Source organism: Dreissena polymorpha, chromosome 8, assembly GCF_020536995.1.
Source record: "Dreissena polymorpha isolate Duluth1 chromosome 8, UMN_Dpol_1.0, whole genome shotgun sequence".
In the NCBI taxonomy this organism is placed as follows: Eukaryota; Metazoa; Mollusca; class Bivalvia; order Myida; family Dreissenidae; genus Dreissena; species Dreissena polymorpha.
Window position 1 is genome coordinate 22,959,421 of NC_068362.1, and position 15,380 is coordinate 22,974,800.

A 15,380-nucleotide genomic window follows, 5' to 3' on the forward strand; every position below is an offset into this window, starting at 1 on the left:
AAAATCGCGCGGACCTAATCCACAAAGCGCGGAACACAAATATCTTCCGCGAAAATTAAGCATTGAATTACTGTACAAATCTCGGGTTGCTATGTAAATTGCGGGTTGCTAATGAAAAATCGCGCGGAAGATTCATTACTCCGCGCGATTTTCAATAGCATTGAATTACTGCACGAAATTCGGGTTGCTATGTGGTTACGCGATAAAATTTGATTGGTTCCGACACCTAGAAAGAACCAATCAAAACTCGCGTCTTATCCAGCATTCATGCAGTCATCATGATGACGGTTGTTTATAACACAAAACCTTTTAAGGTTATATTACACTAATTCCGATTCCCATAGGGTCCCATTATAAAACTGACAACTTTCACAGCATTTTTCTTGCCTTTTCGACGTATCAATTTTTCCGAACCTGGTATCATTTTAAAGATGGATCTGTCATCTTCCAATAATTGCAATCAAAAACATACCGTCTCGCAACTTCTAAGAAAGTAAATCGCTGTCGAATGAACCCACCGTAGAAAAACGTGTTTCGGAATCCTAATTTCGACAAAAGCCCCACACAATAGAAAACACACCCTCAAAAGTTCATCTTTTAAGTTAGCTTCCAATCCAAGGCATCAAAGTACTCCAGACACATACAGGATATTACAAATAACCACAAAAGTCATGTCTCACATTGTTAAATGGCTTATATTCAAGAAGAGAAAAGGAACTCTTTAGAAATAGGCACTACTTTCGAATGGACCACGGAGGGATACACAATGATTTAGTGTAATGTAACCTTTAAGGGAACTCAACTTTGTCCTATCTTTTTCAAACTTTCTCCACATGAGATTTCAACTATTTCCACAATGAATATGCAATTTCAGTGCATTCGGATGGGGGTAAAGGCCTTAAAATGGCCATTTAAAGCGGTGACTAAATTGGCCGCAGTCAAGTCGGAATGCATGATTTTTAGTCTAAGTGACGACAGCTGATTTTGCGTCTCCAATTATTGTTACGCGTAACTTTCATGGCAAAAACTGGTATCATTGCATGCGAAATTCACCAATATATCAGCAAAAGGCCCAAATAAATGTATTGATTGTGAATCAGTGTACTTTTCTTGATGAAATAGGAGACTTTTTTTAAATTTTAAGCACTTTTTTCAATAAAAAACTCACTGACAGCATATAAAATCATGTTTTTTAAGAAAATTATTATTAAAAGCTTCACTTACAATCTAAACATACACATTGCAATTACAAAAATTAATGCTATTATGATGAGAGGCATAATTTTCAGCTTTCAAGCTGATACAAGCCGGCTACCCAAAATTAACACTTAAAAAGGCGCAAATCGCTCCTTCAACAGCTTACGACACAAAGTGACACTTAATGCGCATCCAGATAGTCTCTCTCATATAAATAAGTCCTGTTAGCGACATTTTATTAAGTATTCTCTTTAAAATCCAGTGTTGAAAGCATAAGTTTTGCAAAAATGTCCACAGTCACCATGCAAAAGAGCATGTTTGCTAAGGAATTCCTACGCGAGTGGCCACACTAATGTCGTGGCAGGAAAGTCATTTGGGTGTGATTCCTCTGTAGTTCAGTGAACATTCATTCCACTACCTGGGGATGACTATCAGGATCAATTTTCCCAGCTTAGTGTAGTGTTGACCTTTCAGGATGTTGATGGATCGTCCACAAGCGCTGCACCACTGCGGCCTCTGTTCAGGACACAGAGTCGGATTGAGGTGTACACAAACCCGCAGTCAGGCAAGGATCATCCAGACCTTTAATAAAATAAAATGTTTAGGCCCCTGAAACTGGCAATTATGTTCAACACTGAGATAAGGATACACATAGAGGAGACATCATGCCATGGCTTTCTCATTATTGACACGGCAAACTCGAGCAGCCGGGGACTTGGCTCTAAACAAAAACAGGTATGCTCCATCAATGTGAGCAAGATGGCATGTCAGAGTAAAAAAGGGCAAACAAACATACAAAAGAGATATGTAGGAAATTAGAAATAAAATGCCAGAAGTAATTTTAAGTATTGTTTTTCTGTCTGCAAGGGTTGCTGTGGAAAATAGTGCTTAACGCATAGTTTGGCCTGTAGGGGTTCTGCTAGCAAGAACAAATCGAAGTCATATCTGCCCGCGAACTGTAAGCTTGAGATAACCATATCTGATGAAGTACTGCTTTGAGAATGCATTCTTATTGTACTTGAACCAGATCGCATTGACAGCACAAGGCTTCAGACCCCCCAAAAGTGTGAGGCTTTCAATAATGCTTACCTGATACCAGACCGCATTGCCCGAGACAGTGACTTTCTCCCGGAACTGCACAGGCTGCATCCGCAGCACAATCCTTAAGCTCAATCATGGTCTGGCTGACTCTGAAATAGTGAAATCTGAATTTACAGATGCTCATTTGTCTAAAGGTTATGAGTTTATTGCCTATCTTATTAAAAGCAAACACAATGACATGCTTAAAAAGACATGTGCATTTCTGAAAAGACATACAGCTGCCCGATACTTGACTAGGAAAAGGCGCTATGGTCTTCACTCTGAAATTCATTACTCTAAGGGCTTAACAGAACAAAAGCCAGATCTTACAGCCAATTGGCCCCACCTACAGCTAAATATGCTTTATAGGTTGAAAATAAAGTTATTTGTCTGAAAAACTAGTGCTATAAACTCATTAGCTATGTTGCTCCACTGGCCGCAATTCTGTAAACATAGTGTATATATGGAAATACCTAGTCTACCACCTGCACCGCACCACTACGTCCACTGTAAAAATACACAGCTAAGTTAGTACTTTAACGAACAAACTGAAATTCATGTGTTAATTAAACAATCAGTATGATGACTCACATTGAAATCATGTCCAGTGCACCAGTCAGAGCAAGACAGCTAGCGGATTGTTGACCATCTACGGCTCAAGGACAAACGGTCAGGCCTACAAACAAAGAGAAAAATGGCATAAATGGGTTGCATGCATGTAATTTTGCATATTTTTCATCTTACTCTCCACCTGAAACTTCAATCTATGGACATAATAATATTTACATTTAAGATTTGTTGGAAATGTTACCCTTACTTGTCAATACCAGGTCCCCCACCCATACGGAACCGTCTAAAACCACCTAAAACATCCATTTGGACCAAAATATTGACACCTCTCATCTATTTTAGCACCCAAATCATCAAAACATTAATTAAAATTCATGTTCTACTTGTCTCGCTTGCAGACGAATCCATGTGACCTTGACATTGCAGTAAATGTGCTTTTTAAAGGTTATATTACACTAATTCCGATTCCCATAGGGTCCCATTATAAAACTGACAACTTTCACAGCATTTTTCTTGCCTTTTCGACGTATCAATTTTTCCGAACCTGGTATCATTTTAAAGATGGATCTGTCATCTTCCAATAATTGCAATCAAAAACATACCGTCTCGCAACTTCTAAGAAAGTAAATCGCTGTCGAATGAACCCACCGTAGAAAAACGTGTTTCGGAATCCTAATTTCGACAAAAGCCCCACACAATAGAAAACACACCCTCAAAAGTTCATCTTTTAAGTTAGCTTCCAATCCAAGGCATCAAAGTACTCCAGACACATACAGGATATTACAAATAACCACAAAAGTCATGTCTCACATTGTTAAATGGCTTATATTCAAGAAGAGAAAAGGAACTCTTTAGAAATAGGCACTACTTTCGAATGGACCACGGAGGGATACACAATGATTTAGTGTAATGTAACCTTTAAGGGAACTCAACTTTGTCCTATCTTTTTCAAACTTTCTCCACATGAGATTTCAACTATTTCCACAATGAATATGCAATTTCAGTGCATTCGGATGGGGGTAAAGGCCTTAAAATGGCCATTTAAAGCGGTGACTAAATTGGCCGCAGTCAAGTCGGAATGCATGATTTTTAGTCTAAGTGACGACAGCTGATTTTGCGTCTCCAATTATTGTTACGCGTAACTTTCATGGCAAAAACTGGTATCATTGCATGCGAAATTCACCAATATATCAGCAAAAGGCCCAAATAAATGTATTGATTGTGAATCAGTGTACTTTTCTTGATGAAATAGGAGACTTTTTTTAAATTTTAAGCACTTTTTTCAATAAAAAACTCACTGACAGCATATAAAATCATGTTTTTTAAGAAAATTATTATTAAAAGCTTCACTTACAATCTAAACATACACATTGCAATTACAAAAATTAATGCTATTATGATGAGAGGCATAATTTTCAGCTTTCAAGCTGATACAAGCCGGCTACCCAAAATTAACACTTAAAAAGGCGCAAATCGCTCCTTCAACAGCTTACGACACAAAGTGACACTTAATGCGCATCCAGATAGTCTCTCTCATATAAATAAGTCCTGTTAGCGACATTTTATTAAGTATTCTCTTTAAAATCCAGTGTTGAAAGCATAAGTTTTGCAAAAATGTCCACAGTCACCATGCAAAAGAGCATGTTTGCTAAGGAATTCCTACGCGAGTGGCCACACTAATGTCGTGGCAGGAAAGTCATTTGGGTGTGATTCCTCTGTAGTTCAGTGAACATTCATTCCACTACCTGGGGATGACTATCAGGATCAATTTTCCCAGCTTAGTGTAGTGTTGACCTTTCAGGATGTTGATGGATCGTCCACAAGCGCTGCACCACTGCGGCCTCTGTTCAGGACACAGAGTCGGATTGAGGTGTACACAAACCCGCAGTCAGGCAAGGATCATCCAGACCTTTAATAAAATAAAATGTTTAGGCCCCTGAAACTGGCAATTATGTTCAACACTGAGATAAGGATACACATAGAGGAGACATCATGCCATGGCTTTCTCATTATTGACACGGCAAACTCGAGCAGCCGGGGACTTGGCTCTAAACAAAAACAGGTATGCTCCATCAATGTGAGCAAGATGGCATGTCAGAGTAAAAAAGGGCAAACAAACATACAAAAGAGATATGTAGGAAATTAGAAATAAAATGCCAGAAGTAATTTTAAGTATTGTTTTTCTGTCTGCAAGGGTTGCTGTGGAAAATAGTGCTTAACGCATAGTTTGGCCTGTAGGGGTTCTGCTAGCAAGAACAAATCGAAGTCATATCTGCCCGCGAACTGTAAGCTTGAGATAACCATATCTGATGAAGTACTGCTTTGAGAATGCATTCTTATTGTACTTGAACCAGATCGCATTGACAGCACAAGGCTTCAGACCCCCCAAAAGTGTGAGGCTTTCAATAATGCTTACCTGATACCAGACCGCATTGCCCGAGACAGTGACTTTCTCCCGGAACTGCACAGGCTGCATCCGCAGCACAATCCTTAAGCTCAATCATGGTCTGGCTGACTCTGAAATAGTGAAATCTGAATTTACAGATGCTCATTTGTCTAAAGGTTATGAGTTTATTGCCTATCTTATTAAAAGCAAACACAATGACATGCTTAAAAAGACATGTGCATTTCTGAAAAGACATACAGCTGCCCGATACTTGACTAGGAAAAGGCGCTATGGTCTTCACTCTGAAATTCATTACTCTAAGGGCTTAACAGAACAAAAGCCAGATCTTACAGCCAATTGGCCCCACCTACAGCTAAATATGCTTTATAGGTTGAAAATAAAGTTATTTGTCTGAAAAACTAGTGCTATAAACTCATTAGCTATGTTGCTCCACTGGCCGCAATTCTGTAAACATAGTGTATATATGGAAATACCTAGTCTACCACCTGCACCGCACCACTACGTCCACTGTAAAAATACACAGCTAAGTTAGTACTTTAACGAACAAACTGAAATTCATGTGTTAATTAAACAATCAGTATGATGACTCACATTGAAATCATGTCCAGTGCACCAGTCAGAGCAAGACAGCTAGCGGATTGTTGACCATCTACGGCTCAAGGACAAACGGTCAGGCCTACAAACAAAGAGAAAAATGGCATAAATGGGTTGCATGCATGTAATTTTGCATATTTTTCATCTTACTCTCCACCTGAAACTTCAATCTATGGACATAATAATATTTACATTTAAGATTTGTTGGAAATGTTACCCTTACTTGTCAATACCAGGTCCCCCACCCATACGGAACCGTCTAAAACCACCTAAAACATCCATTTGGACCAAAATATTGACACCTCTCATCTATTTTAGCACCCAAATCATCAAAACATTAATTAAAATTCATGTTCTACTTGTCTCGCTTGCAGACGAATCCATGTGACCTTGACATTGCAGTAAATGTGCTTTTTAAAGGTTATATTACACTAATTCCGATTCCCATAGGGTCCCATTATAAAACTGACAACTTTCACAGCATTTTTCTTGCCTTTTCGACGTATCAATTTTTCCGAACCTGGTATCATTTTAAAGATGGATCTGTCATCTTCCAATAATTGCAATCAAAAACATACCGTCTCGCAACTTCTAAGAAAGTAAATCGCTGTCGAATGAACCCACCGTAGAAAAACGTGTTTCGGAATCCTAATTTCGACAAAAGCCCCACACAATAGAAAACACACCCTCAAAAGTTCATCTTTTAAGTTAGCTTCCAATCCAAGGCATCAAAGTACTCCAGACACATACAGGATATTACAAATAACCACAAAAGTCATGTCTCACATTGTTAAATGGCTTATATTCAAGAAGAGAAAAGGAACTCTTTAGAAATAGGCACTACTTTCGAATGGACCACGGAGGGATACACAATGATTTAGTGTAATGTAACCTTTAAGGGAACTCAACTTTGTCCTATCTTTTTCAAACTTTCTCCACATGAGATTTCAACTATTTCCACAATGAATATGCAATTTCAGTGCATTCGGATGGGGGTAAAGGCCTTAAAATGGCCATTTAAAGCGGTGACTAAATTGGCCGCAGTCAAGTCGGAATGCATGATTTTTAGTCTAAGTGACGACAGCTGATTTTGCGTCTCCAATTATTGTTACGCGTAACTTTCATGGCAAAAACTGGTATCATTGCATGCGAAATTCACCAATATATCAGCAAAAGGCCCAAATAAATGTATTGATTGTGAATCAGTGTACTTTTCTTGATGAAATAGGAGACTTTTTTTAAATTTTAAGCACTTTTTTCAATAAAAAACTCACTGACAGCATATAAAATCATGTTTTTTAAGAAAATTATTATTAAAAGCTTCACTTACAATCTAAACATACACATTGCAATTACAAAAATTAATGCTATTATGATGAGAGGCATAATTTTCAGCTTTCAAGCTGATACAAGCCGGCTACCCAAAATTAACACTTAAAAAGGCGCAAATCGCTCCTTCAACAGCTTACGACACAAAGTGACACTTAATGCGCATCCAGATAGTCTCTCTCATATAAATAAGTCCTGTTAGCGACATTTTATTAAGTATTCTCTTTAAAATCCAGTGTTGAAAGCATAAGTTTTGCAAAAATGTCCACAGTCACCATGCAAAAGAGCATGTTTGCTAAGGAATTCCTACGCGAGTGGCCACACTAATGTCGTGGCAGGAAAGTCATTTGGGTGTGATTCCTCTGTAGTTCAGTGAACATTCATTCCACTACCTGGGGATGACTATCAGGATCAATTTTCCCAGCTTAGTGTAGTGTTGACCTTTCAGGATGTTGATGGATCGTCCACAAGCGCTGCACCACTGCGGCCTCTGTTCAGGACACAGAGTCGGATTGAGGTGTACACAAACCCGCAGTCAGGCAAGGATCATCCAGACCTTTAATAAAATAAAATGTTTAGGCCCCTGAAACTGGCAATTATGTTCAACACTGAGATAAGGATACACATAGAGGAGACATCATGCCATGGCTTTCTCATTATTGACACGGCAAACTCGAGCAGCCGGGGACTTGGCTCTAAACAAAAACAGGTATGCTCCATCAATGTGAGCAAGATGGCATGTCAGAGTAAAAAAGGGCAAACAAACATACAAAAGAGATATGTAGGAAATTAGAAATAAATGCCAGAAGTAATTTTAAGTATTGTTTTTCTGTCTGCAAGGGTTGCTGTGGAAAATAGTGCTTAACGCATAGTTTGGCCTGTAGGGGTTCTGCTAGCAAGAACAAATCGAAGTCATATCTGCCCGCGAACTGTAAGCTTGAGATAACCATATCTGATGAAGTACTGCTTTGAGAATGCATTCTTATTGTACTTGAACCAGATCGCATTGACAGCACAAGGCTTCAGACCCCCCAAAAGTGTGAGGCTTTCAATAATGCTTACCTGATACCAGACCGCATTGCCCGAGACAGTGACTTTCTCCCGGAACTGCACAGGCTGCATCCGCAGCACAATCCTTAAGCTCAATCATGGTCTGGCTGACTCTGAAATAGTGAAATCTGAATTTACAGATGCTCATTTGTCTAAAGGTTATGAGTTTATTGCCTATCTTATTAAAAGCAAACACAATGACATGCTTAAAAAGACATGTGCATTTCTGAAAAGACATACAGCTGCCCGATACTTGACTAGGAAAAGGCGCTATGGTCTTCACTCTGAAATTCATTACTCTAAGGGCTTAACAGAACAAAAGCCAGATCTTACAGCTAATTGGCCCCACCTACAGCTAAATATGCTTTATAGGTTGAAAATAAAGTTATTTGTCTGAAAAACTAGTGCTATTAACTCATTAGCTATGTTGCTCCACTGGCCGCAATTCTGTAAACATAGTGTATATATGGAAATACCTAGTCTACCACCTGCACCGCACCACTACGTCCACTGTAAAAATACACAGCTAAGTTAGTACTTTAACGAACAAACTGAAATTCATGTGTTAATTAAACAATCAGTATGATGACTCACATTGAAATCATGTCCAGTGCACCAGTCAGAGCAAGACAGCTAGCGGATTGTTGACCATCTACGGCTCAAGGACAAACGGTCAGGCCTACAAACAAAGAGAAAAATGGCATAAATGGGTTGCATGCATGTAATTTTGCATATTTTTCATCTTACTCTCCACCTGAAACTTCAATCTATGGACATAATAATATTTACATTTAAGATTTGTTGGAAATGTTACCCTTACTTGTCAATACCAGGTCCCCCACCCATACGGAACCGTCTAAAACCACCTAAAACATCCATTTGGACCAAAATATTGACACCTCTCATCTATTTTAGCACCCAAATCATCAAAACATTAATTAAAATTCATGTTCTACTTGTCTCGCTTGCAGACGAATCCATGTGACCTTGACATTGCAGTAAATGTGCTTTTTAAAGGTTATATTACACTAATTCCGATTCCCATAGGGTCCCATTATAAAACTGACAACTTTCACAGCATTTTTCTTGCCTTTTCGACGTATCAATTTTTCCGAACCTGGTATCATTTTAAAGATGGATCTGTCATCTTCCAATAATTGCAATCAAAAACATACCGTCTCGCAACTTCTAAGAAAGTAAATCGCTGTCGAATGAACCCACCGTAGAAAAACGTGTTTCGGAATCCTAATTTCGACAAAAGCCCCACACAATAGAAAACACACCCTCAAAAGTTCATCTTTTAAGTTAGCTTCCAATCCAAGGCATCAAAGTACTCCAGACACATACAGGATATTACAAATAACCACAAAAGTCATGTCTCACATTGTTAAATGGCTTATATTCAAGAAGAGAAAAGGAACTCTTTAGAAATAGGCACTACTTTCGAATGGACCACGGAGGGATACACAATGATTTAGTGTAATGTAACCTTTAAGGGAACTCAACTTTGTCCTATCTTTTTCAAACTTTCTCCACATGAGATTTCAACTATTTCCACAATGAATATGCAATTTCAGTGCATTCGGATGGGGGTAAAGGCCTTAAAATGGCCATTTAAAGCGGTGACTAAATTGGCCGCAGTCAAGTCGGAATGCATGATTTTTAGTCTAAGTGACGACAGCTGATTTTGCGTCTCCAATTATTGTTACGCGTAACTTTCATGGCAAAAACTGGTATCATTGCATGCGAAATTCACCAATATATCAGCAAAAGGCCCAAATAAATGTATTGATTGTGAATCAGTGTACTTTTCTTGATGAAATAGGAGACTTTTTTTAAATTTTAAGCACTTTTTTCAATAAAAAACTCACTGACAGCATATAAAATCATGTTTTTTAAGAAAATTATTATTAAAAGCTTCACTTACAATCTAAACATACACATTGCAATTACAAAAATTAATGCTATTATGATGAGAGGCATAATTTTCAGCTTTCAAGCTGATACAAGCCGGCTACCCAAAATTAACACTTAAAAAGGCGCAAATCGCTCCTTCAACAGCTTACGACACAAAGTGACACTTAATGCGCATCCAGATAGTCTCTCTCATATAAATAAGTCCTGTTAGCGACATTTTATTAAGTATTCTCTTTAAAATCCAGTGTTGAAAGCATAAGTTTTGCAAAAATGTCCACAGTCACCATGCAAAAGAGCATGTTTGCTAAGGAATTCCTACGCGAGTGGCCACACTAATGTCGTGGCAGGAAAGTCATTTGGGTGTGATTCCTCTGTAGTTCAGTGAACATTCATTCCACTACCTGGGGATGACTATCAGGATCAATTTTCCCAGCTTAGTGTAGTGTTGACCTTTCAGGATGTTGATGGATCGTCCACAAGCGCTGCACCACTGCGGCCTCTGTTCAGGACACAGAGTCGGATTGAGGTGTACACAAACCCGCAGTCAGGCAAGGATCATCCAGACCTTTAATAAAATAAAATGTTTAGGCCCCTGAAACTGGCAATTATGTTCAACACTGAGATAAGGATACACATAGAGGAGACATCATGCCATGGCTTTCTCATTATTGACACGGCAAACTCGAGCAGCCGGGGACTTGGCTCTAAACAAAAACAGGTATGCTCCATCAATGTGAGCAAGATGGCATGTCAGAGTAAAAAAGGGCAAACAAACATACAAAAGAGATATGTAGGAAATTAGAAATTAAATGCCAGAAGTAATTTTAAGTATTGTTTTTCTGTCTGCAAGGGTTGCTGTGGAAAATAGTGCTTAACGCATAGTTTGGCCTGTAGGGGTTCTGCTAGCAAGAACAAATCGAAGTCATATCTGCCCGCGAACTGTAAGCTTGAGATAACCATATCTGATGAAGTACTGCTTTGAGAATGCATTCTTATTGTACTTGAACCAGATCGCATTGACAGCACAAGGCTTCAGACCCCCCAAAAGTGTGAGGCTTTCAATAATGCTTACCTGATACCAGACCGCATTGCCCGAGACAGTGACTTTCTCCCGGAACTGCACAGGCTGCATCCGCAGCACAATCCTTAAGCTCAATCATGGTCTGGCTGACTCTGAAATAGTGAAATCTGAATTTACAGATGCTCATTTGTCTAAAGGTTATGAGTTTATTGCCTATCTTATTAAAAGCAAACACAATGACATGCTTAAAAAGACATGTGCATTTCTGAAAAGACATACAGCTGCCCGATACTTGACTAGGAAAAGGCGCTATGGTCTTCACTCTGAAATTCATTACTCTAAGGGCTTAACAGAACAAAAGCCAGATCTTACAGCTAATTGGCCCCACCTACAGCTAAATATGCTTTATAGGTTGAAAATAAAGTTATTTGTCTGAAAAACTAGTGCTATTAACTCATCAGCTATGTTGCTCCACTGGCCGCAATTCTGTAAACATAGTGTATATATGGAAATACCTAGTCTACCACCTGCACCGCACCACTACGTCCACTGTAAAAATACACAGCTAAGTTAGTACTTTAACGAACAAACTGAAATTCATGTGTTAATTAAACAATCAGTATGATGACTCACATTGAAATCATGTCCAGTGCACCAGTCAGAGCAAGACAGCTAGCGGATTGTTGACCATCTACGGCTCAAGGACAAACGGTCAGGCCTACAAACAAAGAGAAAAATGGCATAAATGGGTTGCATGCATGTAATTTTGCATATTTTTCATCTTACTCTCCACCTGAAACTTCAATCTATGGACATAATAATATTTACATTTAAGATTTGTTGGAAATGTTACCCTTACTTGTCAATACCAGGTCCCCCACCCATACGGAACCGTCTAAAACCACCTAAAACATCCATTTGGACCAAAATATTGACACCTCTCATCTATTTTAGCACCCAAATCATCAAAACATTAATTAAAATTCATGTTCTACTTGTCTCGCTTGCAGACGAATCCATGTGACCTTGACATTGCAGTAAATGTGCTTTTTAAAGGTTATATTACACTAATTCCGATTCCCATAGGGTCCCATTATAAAACTGACAACTTTCACAGCATTTTTCTTGCCTTTTCGACGTATCAATTTTTCCGAACCTGGTATCATTTTAAAGATGGATCTGTCATCTTCCAATAATTGCAATCAAAAACATACCGTCTCGCAACTTCTAAGAAAGTAAATCGCTGTCGAATGAACCCACCGTAGAAAAACGTGTTTCGGAATCCTAATTTCGACAAAAGCCCCACACAATAGAAAACACACCCTCAAAAGTTCATCTTTTAAGTTAGCTTCCAATCCAAGGCATCAAAGTACTCCAGACACATACAGGATATTACAAATAACCACAAAAGTCATGTCTCACATTGTTAAATGGCTTATATTCAAGAAGAGAAAAGGAACTCTTTAGAAATAGGCACTACTTTCGAATGGACCACGGAGGGATACACAATGATTTAGTGTAATGTAACCTTTAAGGGAACTCAACTTTGTCCTATCTTTTTCAAACTTTCTCCACATGAGATTTCAACTATTTCCACAATGAATATGCAATTTCAGTGCATTCGGATGGGGGTAAAGGCCTTAAAATGGCCATTTAAAGCGGTGACTAAATTGGCCGCAGTCAAGTCGGAATGCATGATTTTTAGTCTAAGTGACGACAGCTGATTTTGCGTCTCCAATTATTGTTACGCGTAACTTTCATGGCAAAAACTGGTATCATTGCATGCGAAATTCACCAATATATCAGCAAAAGGCCCAAATAAATGTATTGATTGTGAATCAGTGTACTTTTCTTGATGAAATAGGAGACTTTTTTTTAAATTTTAAGCACTTTTTTCAATAAAAAACTCACTGACAGCATATAAAATCATGTTTTTTAAGAAAATTATTATTAAAAGCTTCACTTACAATCTAAACATACACATTGCAATTACAAAAATTAATGCTATTATGATGAGAGGCATAATTTTCAGCTTTCAAGCTGATACAAGCCGGCTACCCAAAATTAACACTTAAAAAGGCGCAAATCGCTCCTTCAACAGCTTACGACACAAAGTGACACTTAATGCGCATCCAGATAGTCTCTCTCATATAAATAAGTCCTGTTAGCGACATTTTATTAAGTATTCTCTTTAAAATCCAGTGTTGAAAGCATAAGTTTTGCAAAAATGTCCACAGTCACCATGCAAAAGAGCATGTTTGCTAAGGAATTCCTACGCGAGTGGCCACACTAATGTCGTGGCAGGAAAGTCATTTGGGTGTGATTCCTCTGTAGTTCAGTGAACATTCATTCCACTACCTGGGGATGACTATCAGGATCAATTTTCCCAGCTTAGTGTAGTGTTGACCTTTCAGGATGTTGATGGATCGTCCACAAGCGCTGCACCACTGCGGCCTCTGTTCAGGACACAGAGTCGGATTGAGGTGTACACAAACCCGCAGTCAGGCAAGGATCATCCAGACCTTTAATAAAATAAAATGTTTAGGCCCCTGAAACTGGCAATTATGTTCAACACTGAGATAAGGATACACATAGAGGAGACATCATGCCATGGCTTTCTCATTATTGACACGGCAAACTCGAGCAGCCGGGGACTTGGCTCTAAACAAAAACAGGTATGCTCCATCAATGTGAGCAAGATGGCATGTCAGAGTAAAAAAGGGCAAACAAACATACAAAAGAGATATGTAGGAAATTAGAAATAAATGCCAGAAGTAATTTTAAGTATTGTTTTTCTGTCTGCAAGGGTTGCTGTGGAAAATAGTGCTTAACGCATAGTTTGGCCTGTAGGGGTTCTGCTAGCAAGAACAAATCGAAGTCATATCTGCCCGCGAACTGTAAGCTTGAGATAACCATATCTGATGAAGTACTGCTTTGAGAATGCATTCTTATTGTACTTGAACCAGATCGCATTGACAGCACAAGGCTTCAGACCCCCCAAAAGTGTGAGGCTTTCAATAATGCTTACCTGATACCAGACCGCATTGCCCGAGACAGTGACTTTCTCCCGGAACTGCACAGGCTGCATCCGCAGCACAATCCTTAAGCTCAATCATGGTCTGGCTGACTCTGAAATAGTGAAATCTGAATTTACAGATGCTCATTTGTCTAAAGGTTATGAGTTTATTGCCTATCTTATTAAAAGCAAACACAATGACATGCTTAAAAAGACATGTGCATTTCTGAAAAGACATACAGCTGCCCGATACTTGACTAGGAAAAGGCGCTATGGTCTTCACTCTGAAATTCATTACTCTAAGGGCTTAACAGAACAAAAGCCAGATCTTACAGCCAATTGGCCCCACCTACAGCTAAATATGCTTTATAGGTTGAAAATAAAGTTATTTGTCTGAAAAACTAGTGCTATAACTCATTAGCTATGTTGCTCCACTGGCCGCAATTCTGTAAACATAGTGTATATATGGAAATACCTAGTCTACCACCTGCACCGCACCACTACGTCCACTGTAAAAATACACAGCTAAGTTAGTACTTTAACGAACAAACTGAAATTCATGTGTTAATTAAACAATCAGTATGATGACTCACATTGAAATCATGTCCAGTGCACCAGTCAGAGCAAGACAGCTAGCGGATTGTTGACCATCTACGGCTCAAGGACAAACGGTCAGGCCTACAAACAAAGAGAAAAATGGCATAAATGGGTTGCATGCATGTAATTTTGCATATTTTTCATCTTACTCTCCACCTGAAACTTCAATCTATGGACATAATAATATTTACATTTAAGATTTGTTGGAAATGTTACCCTTACTTGTCAATACCAGGTCCCCCACCCATACGGAACCGTCTAAAACCACCTAAAAACATCCATTTGGACCAAAATATTGACACCTCTCATCTATTTTAGCACCCAAATCATCAAAACATTAATTAAAATTCATGTTCTACTTGTCTCGCTTGCAGACGAATCCATGTGACCTTGACATTGCAGTAAATGTGCTTTTTAAAGGTTATATTACACTAATTCCGATTCCCATAGGGTCCCATTATAAAACTGACAACTTTCACAGCATTTTTCTTGCCTTTTCGACGTATCAATTTTTCCGAACCTGGTATCATTTTAAAGATGGATCTGTCATCTTCCAATAATTGCAATCAAAAACATACCGTCTCGCAACTTCTAAGAAAGTA

General features: G+C 38.7%; 1 long non-coding RNA gene across 2 annotated transcripts; it reads right to left on the bottom strand.

Annotated features, from left to right (window-relative positions):
• Positions 1-325: 325 nt before the first annotated feature.
• On the bottom strand, positions 326-15,038 carry LOC127842857 (uncharacterized). 2 transcript variants are annotated; one of them, XR_008031924.1, is made up of 15 exons: positions 14,775-15,038; positions 14,194-14,294; positions 13,524-13,687; positions 11,799-11,883; positions 11,217-11,317; positions 10,546-10,709; positions 8,822-8,906; positions 8,240-8,340; positions 7,570-7,733; positions 5,846-5,930; positions 5,264-5,364; positions 4,593-4,756; positions 2,869-2,953; positions 2,287-2,387; positions 326-1,779 (listed from the first exon to the last, which is right to left on the bottom strand). It is a non-coding gene; the product is annotated as an uncharacterized LOC127842857 (long non-coding RNA). The 2 variants fall into 2 exon arrangements; XR_008031925.1 differs by lacking the exons at positions 5,264-5,364; positions 5,846-5,930; positions 7,570-7,733.
• Positions 15,039-15,380: the final 342 nt, after the last annotated feature.